The 9,974-nt window shown below is 39.1% G+C and overlaps 1 long non-coding RNA gene across 1 annotated transcript; it reads right to left on the bottom strand.

Moving 5' to 3' along the window:
• Positions 1 to 7,637: 7,637 nt before the first annotated feature.
• Positions 7,638 to 9,500, bottom strand: LOC121420729. Its single transcript, XR_005970811.1, has 3 exons — positions 9,221 to 9,500; positions 8,332 to 8,399; positions 7,638 to 7,872 (listed from the first exon to the last, which is right to left on the bottom strand). It is a non-coding gene; the product is annotated as an uncharacterized LOC121420729 (long non-coding RNA).
• Positions 9,501 to 9,974: the final 474 nt, after the last annotated feature.

Below are 9,974 nucleotides of genomic sequence, written 5' to 3'. Positions count from 1 at the left end.
AAAACTTTTCATAGAAAACATCAGCTGTATGTAGAATAGAATTTTTGGTATAAAACATAGTACAAAGCTTTATGACATAAAAAAGGCAATAATACTCCATTTTGGCACAAGATACTCGAATGACGCAATGTACTGATCAAAATATATGGAACTATCAAAAAGAATCGGCAAGAGTATGTAAGTGCTTGCCCAGCAATAAAACATAAAACCCTTATCATATCAAAATAAAACACACCAATATGTTTAGTTTACACAATTAAACTAACCTGAGGTATCAAGATCAAGGTGTATCATAAAAGATATAAAAAGACATAAAAAAAATATCTCTATCTTCCTTTATATGCACATGAGATAAAGGCAGTAATACAAAAATATTATTTTTTTTCAGCAGTTTGTTTAAATAAGGAGGTACTGTACATATTTACAACAAAAAATGGCGATCATGAATGACAACATGAAACTCAACATGAAACTCAAAATACAAGATAGAGAAGGTAGGATCAGATGAGAGAATGGAAAAGTGAAAAAGAAAGAATGAATTCCATGTTCATTTTAAAACAAAATACATAGCATATCAAGGCATCAGGAATAGACGGGAATACAGCCTCTAAAATCACTTCTGAATTTGGTGGTGGAAGTCCTGCTGCTGGTCCTAAGCAGCAGGCACAAGCTGTAAAAACGTTTCTGTTGAGTCCTTTTGTCGGATAAGTTTTCCTCGCGAATAAAAGCGTTGGACCCTCTTCTCGACGTCGGTGACAAGGATAGACTCAGAAGAAGATTCTGAAGAGACAGAAGATGGTACAGGTTGTGTAGATAGAGCAGATGGAGATGAAGCAGGTTCGGGTCGTGAAGAGAGAGAGCAGATGGTAGTGACAGAACAGGTTCAGGTAGAGTCTGAGTCAAAGGGGTTTCTGTCGGTTGTGCTGGAGACGTCGGTTTCTCCTCCTCCTCGTCCGTGTCCTCCATACTTTGCATCAGCATGGCAAGGGGCTTGCCAGAAGGGCGCTGAGGGGCTGGTGGCGTCTGAAATCCATTTGAAGTGGTGATAGAAATTGCTACTGGACTAATTGGATACAGTCCTTGTGACGAACTTGTGCTTGGTACATCCAAACCAAGTGGGTCTCTTGAACAGAAGTTCTTCTCGTGTACCAACATCATGTGGCGCCGGAGGTTGGAGGATCTTGTGGTTTTATATTTACATCGTTCACATCTGTGTTTTTTCTTGTCTGGTCCTTCTGGTCCCCTGTCCTTTTGTCTTTCCTCAAATTGATGTCTTTCTCTGACGTGCCATCTCAGTTCTTATCCGTCATAGAATTTTTTCCCGCAATCTCTGCAAAAGATCGCCTTCCTGCATGGAGCCATCTGGAGCAAAAAAAAAAGAAGACACAATTAGAAAATTTAGAATCATCATACTCCATCAGATGCAGAATTTTTTTCTCGTTTCCTTAAAGGGTAACCTCTCTCATTGTTTATAGCAACATGTACAGAATCATTACGGTCATTTAAAGATATTTCATCAGAATCTGAGGGCAAGTTGGTTGGAAGTTCATTGGCATTAATGACATTTGATTAATTTTCTAACGCAACGGTTTGTACTGTGTCTTCCCCCTCTACATCTTGCATTGTATCTTTCTCATTATCAGTTATGTTCTCTGTAAGGACAGGAGTATCAGGATGCTTCCATGTCCACTTTGGGAGATCTGGCCCGTGGTGTGGTTTATGTCAACATGAACCACTGACAAATTGACCCGCTGACTGGCCTTTATCCTTAGCGTAACATCTTCTTCGAAGGATCATGAAGCCAGACGAAATCTCCTACTTGCAGACCATGATCTTGACAAGTTCGATCATAATTTTTCTTCTGCCTGGCTGCAGACTTCCGCAAACATTGCACGTTCATGAGCCCTCCTCATTCTATTACGTAATCTCATAGCATAATCTTCGTCACTAGCTTGTTCCTCGTCATCCAAGGTGGGTGTTATCAGATCAACTGGAATCCTCACATCCCTGCCCAACATCATGATATTTGGGCTTTCCCCTGTTGACTCTTGCGGCTTGGCTCGATAGGCACTCGTAGCATGTGCCAGATGTTGATCCCAATTCTTCTTTCCTGCATCCTCTTCAAGAAGCATGCAGACGATATTGATCAAAGTTTTGTTGAAGCGTTCTACAAGTCCATCAGATTTCGGATTATAGGGCGTTGTCCTAGTTTTGGTGATCTTTTAGTTCTCATAAACGTCAGCAAACAACCGGGATTCGAAATTGGATCCTTGGTCTGAGTGGAGCTCCAGAGGTATTCTCAATCTGCATATAAATTCTTCAACAAGTGCCTTTGCTACCGTCTCCGCTCTAGCATCAGGAAGAGGGTATGCCTCCATCCACTTTGTGTGATAATCACTGACAACCAGTATCCACTGATTACCTGATGCCGTTTTGGGAAATGGGCCCATCAAATCTACAGGACTCTGCTGCAGTGGAGCACGCCGTTTCTTTGAAGGTGATTTCCATCTCTCGCAGAGGGTACAAGTCCTCAGATAGGATCTCACATCAGCAGCTACTCCGCACCAGTAAAACCTTGCTTTTATCTTTGCCAGGGTTTTCTTCAGTCCTAGGTGTCCTCCTAATGGGTTTCTGTGTACTTCTGCTGTCACTTCCTTGCAGAGACTCTCAGGCAAAATCACTTGCCTCTTGACACATTCCCCATTATCTGACTCCCATCTTCGGTACAGAACGCCTTCATGGGTCTCAATCTGTTCCCATTGAGCCCAATACATCTTAACTGCTGATTGCTTCTGATCTATTGTACTCCAATGTGGTCAAGATTCATGGTCATCCTTCATCACTATCATCCATTTCAGCGTGTCATCTGCCAGTTGGTTTGTCGCAACTCAGCAAGTGTTAGTGAAGGCCGAGAAGAGATCCCCCTGATGTTACATTCTTCCTTAGCAGGAGATATCGTAGGATCATTCAGGACACTAGTATCAACGTTTACTTCTTCTCTTCCACATTGCTTACATTGCATATGGGAAAACCATCAGCATTTGTATGCTTTCTGCCAGGTCTATGCTCTATTGTTAGATTGTACTCTGATATTGCATGCAATCATCTTGCCAATTGACCCTCTGGACTCTTAAAATTAGTCAGCCATTTTAGAGAGGCATGATCTGTACGGACAGTGATTGTCCTTCCATAAAGGTACTGCCTGAAGTTCTTCGGAGATTCGACTAGAGAAAGAAGTTCTTGCCTAGTAACACAGTAGGCTCTTTCAGCACGGCTGAGTTTCCTACTGTAATAGACAATAACCCTTTCTTGTCCTTCCTGAACCTGAGACAGGACTGCTCCAATGGCATTTGCACTTGCATCTGTGTCCAAAATGAAATCGTCCCGGGGAATGGGGTACGTGAGGATTGGTGTACACTGCAATTTCTCCTTCAGCTCCTGAAATGCACGCTCACAGCTATCACTCCATTCAAACCTAGCGGATTTCTTTGTCAAACTATGGAGGGGACTTGCAAGTTCAGCAAAGCCTTTCACAAAGCGACGATAGTACGAGGCTAACCCCAAGAAACTTCTTACATCTTTCTTGCACTCGGGTTGAGGCCACTCAGCAACCGCTTTCACTTTGTCAGGATCGGTGGTTACACCATCTGAAGTTACAACATGACCAAGATAGAGTACAGACTTGCAAAACAAATTATATTTGCCCGGCTTCAACTTGAGCTTAGCTGCACGTAGTCTTGTGAAGGCAGTTCGCATACGCTTAATTTCCTCTTCAACATTGCGACCATAGACAATTACATCATTTAGGTAAATGAGCAGAATCTACCATTGGAGTCCCTTCATTACCTTCTCCATTAGCCTCTCAAATGTAGCAGGAGCGTTAGTCAGCCCAAATGGCATGACTTTCCATCTACGAAGACCATTCCTTACTACAAATGAGGACTTGTCTTTGGCATCCTCATCAAGGGCTACCTGCCAATAGCCTGATGATAAATCCAATGTCGAGAACCATTTTGCAGAGCCCAATGCATCTAAGGTTTCGTCAATACGGGGAACAGGGTATGCATCCTTAACAGTGACTTCGTTAAGACTACTGTAATCTATACACAGCCTTTTTGTCCCATCTTCCTCCTTTACCAATACCACATTTGCTGCTCATGGACTTTCACTTGGTTCAATGACTCCTCTTTCTTCCAGATCTTTCACTTGTCTGTCTATTTCTTCTTGGTTACATAATGGATGACGCATCAGTCTCTGTTTCACTGGCTTTGCTTCCCCAGTCTTGATGGAGTGCTTCACTGCATCGGTACATCCAATGGCCCGAATTCACAAAGGTGGACTCTGCAAAATCCACGGATTCTAGAATCCGTGGATTTTTTAGTCCATGGATTCTGGAAAATCCACGGATTCTGCAGTTTGTGATTCACAAACAGTGGACTCAAAAATCCACGGATTCTACCAGACCCACGGTTGAGTCCATGGATTCAACCGTGGACTCAACCGAATCCACGGATTCAACCGTGGATTTTCAATCAAATTTAGGGACTTCCCCTTTTTGAGACTGCACTGCGCATGCTCAGTGTCATTAAAACAAACATCTGCAGCATATACACAATATACAAAAAAATATTATTCTAAAATAAATGTTTGCTGGTACCCCCCCTCCCCAAGAATTATGTTTGCTGGCATTGATTGTTGTATATCTTTACACACACACACACACAAATAAGCACATCATCAGCTAGCTGCACCTGATCAACCATGGCCCTGAAGTGGCAAAAAGCAGAAATCCATTATTTAATCGAGTTAATCTCAGATAGACAGGATAAGATATGTAACTGAGAAACTAATCACAATCCTTTTTACAGCAACCAATTCCACATCACTAAAGCACCACTGGATCCATCTTTAAGAACAAGGTAATCACTGATTGCCAATTCACTTTGAATCACGCCATGATCATGATGCAATCAGGAAACTACATGAGTATTTAACTATGATTACATAGATTATGACTGTTAAAATTAATTTTTCTGCAAGTCAAGTGATATGCATGTAATTTTTTTTTAATTTATATACATCATACTATCATGGAATACCATCAACCCTATACAGGCCTCGGAGCCCTCCCCCCCCCGCCCCTCAATGATTTACGCAATATTTTCGCAGCGCGATATTTTTTTAACGTGCTCACTGACGTTTACCTTCAAGTCTTGCGCAACTTATGAGACCAGTTTTGCGTCACCCGGGTACGCGGTCCCGAAATTACCTAACATTATGTCAGACCAAAAATTGCTCAAAAGCGTGATTTCGTGTACAAAATCAATGCAAATTATGTTTTCAACCAAAAATCATAAATGTATGATTACCAGCTTTGCTGGTTTAAATGTTAAATTTGTTAAGAGTCCCCAACAAATTTCATTGAAAAAACAATGATATCAAATATGCATTACGTGAAATTGGGAGTTGGGAGAAATTAATTGCCAAACACAGATTTTCAAACTTTTTTGAGGGGTTTATATTGTATCAGCAGTACTGCAGATTATATTAAAGTGATTGGTTAACATTGGTTTGACTTTTAAAAAATCTGAGCTAGAAGGTCACACTTGTCACCTCTGTCTGTGATATGTTACAAAAATGATGCCCAGAAAAAAATTGCGTTCGAAAATCATTATTAAGTGCTTCAAAAATTGAAATATAAAGTGACCGGAAAAACCATCTTAATTTCATCCCATACACTTATGTGTACTATTTAGGTGTCTATAAGACGCCTATTTACATAATTGGGGTTTGCCTTGTAGTTTTAGCTTTTCATTCCCAATAATGGTTGTTTTCAGGGTTTATTAGTTCTAATACATGCACTTGTACACATGTTTCATCTTGGTTTGAGAATTTTTTAAATCGGCTGCTCACAAAGTTAAACAATACCTTTAAATACTCATAAAGAAATAACAGAGGTTCTTGATTTGTTGATGTGGTTGGGAGAATTCATTTGAATATTGATATCATAAAAACTGTATATAGACATATCTATTCATAAATTAGGAATTATGTTGCAATGGATGACATTGTACTATAAAGACCAAAAAAAACAAATATAGTATACAGATAATACAGTACCTTACTCATTATCAATATTCATGAAAACTAGGGCCATACATTTTAAATGTCCAGCTCAGACGTCAGATAGGGGTAATACTATATTATATTTATGTTATTAATGTACTTATATTCATCACTCTGTATGATGATTAAGTATTTATTGAATATTGATATATGACTTCGGTATTATCAATTGAAAAATACACGAAGAGCATGACAGTAAGAAAGTGAGTATTTATTTTTAAAGTAAACCTAGTTAGAAGGATCTGGTCTTTGTCTGAATGATTTTCACACTTCTCTAACTTAAAGAAATACAATGGAATTATAAGATTTTGTATATATGTTGATATATCAAACACAATTATCGAAAGACTCACTTAAATTCTTAGTCTGTAGCGTCTAATATCAAGATAAATGAATTTGTAAGGAAAATGCTCAAGAGCATATTTAACCCTATATAGCCCGGGCTATTTTGAAATTGCATAGCCCGGGGGGGGGGGGGGGGCTATTAGGCCCCCCCCCTCAGATCTCGGCCGTTTATCGACCAATTGCGACCAAATTTGGTGGGTGGGTGTCTCATGTATTTTACAAGAATGCGTTGTCAAATTTGTGATATTTATTATCATTTTTTTTATTTATCTAATTAATTATGCAAATATTCAAAGTTTTTCGAGGAATTTTCATTTTTTTGTAGTTTTCCCCCACTTTTTTGAGAAAATGCAATGGAATCAAGCATGTTAGTAGCCAGTCATGTAATCTTAAAGACAACTTACTCAAATGTATTGAAATTGTATAATTATTAGATTATAATAGTAATTAACTATGCGCATATGCTAATTTTTCTCGATAATATTCTTGTTTCCTTCCATGTTTCCAAATTCTTATGTATTTCTTTGTTTTTAATTTATTATGTATTTCTTTGTTTTGAAATCTCTACTTTTTGTTTTTTTTAATCTAGAATAGTTGGTGATAGCCCAAAAGAAACTTATGTGAGGAAAAACAGAAAAAAACATTCATCTGACAACACTTATTGTAAATCCCATACATTGTACACAAAAAAGTCAATGGAAATTGCCATTTTCGGTGACATTGATTACGAATATGTGCTATATCTCCGCAAGTGTACCCCCGATTTTCACAAACGGTCTCAAAATGTGCCGGAGATGTGAAAGAAAAAAGTCATGAAATTTCAGCGTATTATTTTTTTGCATTTAGAAATTATCGTGAAATATGTCGAGGAGGGGCCTTTTAGGCCCCCCCGGGCTATAAAGGGTTTAAAGGACAAATAAGTACTGTACAATACATTACAAAGAGAGGGTGCTAAATAAAACAATCTAAATTTCAATGCTTAAAAATAGTCAATGACCACTATTATACTTTAGTGACATTGGAATGATGATAGGAGTAGAAGTCACATTATCGAATTTTCCCCAAAAGTTCAGACTAGCATAACAGAGTCTACATTTATATTAAAAATGCAATCTGCACACTGACGGAATACCTGTTCTTCCGATTAAGGAAGTACAGGGCTTGTTCCCACCAGGACTCCTAATGTAGACATGAGCCCCATCGATGACACCTATGACAACAGGTAGAGGTTCACTACATTCTGTATTCCTCCTCAGCTCAGATCACCCTCACACATGTTGATGAGATGGAGTGCAGTCTCTTTTGAGAAGCGATACCGCATTCGAAGGGCTTCATCCATGTACAACTCAAAAGGATTCATTCATTTCTGTAATCCCATCAGGGTCTGGGCCTGTTGGCTATCTGTGTATACATGGAAAAAGAATTAGAGTAGACAAACATGAAAAAATGATAATTCAAGATTCCCTGAATAGGTAAGGTTTGCTAACCATTCAGCCCCCCCTAGTCTTCTTAGGTACAGTATGGAAATAGCCCAGTCTATTTAGGATTAAGTTTTTCTTTTTCTAATTTTGTTTTTAAATTAATATGCATTTCATACATCAAGTCAAATGTTTCAAATAATCTGCTGCTTTAATTGCTGTACTCCTTTCATTCATTTTGACCCATCCATTTTTAAATCTTGAAAATTGTCACTGCTTGTGCAAGTAGGAACAAAAATTTGCCATGTTGGTTTCATCACTAGTGCTTCAACCAGTATCTCCTCCATATAGAAACAAGTCATAATTTTGTCAGTTATAAAAAAGGGAAATATTTTGCAATAAGCACTGCATCGGTTTATTGTTCAATTGAAACAAAGCTTACCTCTCTGAGGCTGTTGACACGATCAAGATGCATTAAATGAGCACGGTGATTTTCTGCCATTTTTTGTTCTGCATAGAAAATGAAATTGACATAGGGTTAAGTTTCAATGGCAAAGAAAATAGTCATAAGAAAAATGAGCATGAGACTAGAATGAGATTCAGTCATCAGTCATTGAGATAACAGTTTGAGAAAATTCTCTAAAATCTGTATTCTGAAAATTGTCTCATCTCTGTAAGGACATCCCCTATTTTATCTCTGAAAATGCCCATTTTTTTTCTTTGCTAAAATTAAAATACATGACTGCTCTCCCAAATTTATTTTCTTTGAAACGATTCATCATCTCAAATGAAATCTTCAAAATTGCTGAAAAGACTAGCCTGGAGGTTCCTGGAGAGTAAAAATTAGTCATAGCTGGCCCGTAGGCTTACTCATGACATCATGACCCTGGATAGTACCAACTGAACTTCTGTCAGTTCTGAATCTGATTCTGAATCTGAGACTGAGTGCACCGTAGAACTGATTTTTACTCTCCAGGAGCCTTCAGGCGTGCAGGCTAGAGTAAGATAGACCATGTAGATCTAAGAAAATCCAGCGACAATCATAAATTTCGGAAGAACCGAGTGAAAAGGGGAACAAGTCAAGGGTCTAATCGTCTAACGTCAACGAGTACGTCTAGCCGTGTCACAGAGCTCGCGAAAGAACAACACAGAAATGCACTTGTGGGGCTACACAAAACCATTTCCGCGAGAATTTTTTCACTATCTCGACTCTCATGACCGTACCTAATATACATGCATTTATGACATAAATTCGGACATTAATTCACAAATCAATACATAAAAAGTGACAAAAAATATTGCTCATCAAACAAATATGTCAAATTACTCACAATTTTCTCGGAGCTCGGTCCAGCATGTATTTTTTCCACCACTTTCACGTCCAGTCTTCCACCTTAAATTTTGCTGCAAAATTATCGTCCAGCGGTTGTTGTCTGCACAAAGATATACCCAAATGCTGCGCTGTGATTGGCCAATTACGCCTAGAATCCACGGATTCTGTGGAGTCCACTGTTTCAGACCACCCCAAACAGTTGACTCGAAATCGTGACGTAATAGACTTGGTTGAATCCGTGGATTCGGTCGAGTCCACCTTTGTGAATCACAAAAGCGAATCCGTTGACTTTGGACTCAACAAATCCGTGGATTTTGCAGAATCCACCTTTGTGAATTCGGGCCAATGTCACTGCTGGATTTAGAAAAGACGTCTGCGAAATCTACCAAGCATTGCCTAACTCCTTCATGATAGTGAGAATCTAAATAAGTTATGCTTCTCTGGTAGAGGTCATGCATATGTGGAGGAAGTTGCTTTTCATCATCAGTGTTCTCACTTGATGTATCTTCCACCTCTGCTGTCATGATAATTCCTACGACCATACCTTCTGGTACTTCAGAATCTGCTTCTCCAGGATTCAAAACTCTTATGGGGACGACATCAGTGTCGGCATCAACCAAAGTCCGACCTAAAACAAGTCTAGCTCACCACCACCCTCCATTGGCTCAATTAGGGCAGGTCCACTTATGTTGTCATTCCTTTTTGAAATTCGACCAGGTATGATTGATTCATGTCCAGCAGGTATATGTCTG

Source organism: Lytechinus variegatus, chromosome 8, assembly GCF_018143015.1.
Source record: "Lytechinus variegatus isolate NC3 chromosome 8, Lvar_3.0, whole genome shotgun sequence".
Taxonomy (NCBI): Eukaryota; Metazoa; Echinodermata; class Echinoidea; order Temnopleuroida; family Toxopneustidae; genus Lytechinus; species Lytechinus variegatus.
Note: the sequence above shows the minus strand (reverse complement) of the source record. Positions and strands in the feature narration are given on the sequence as shown.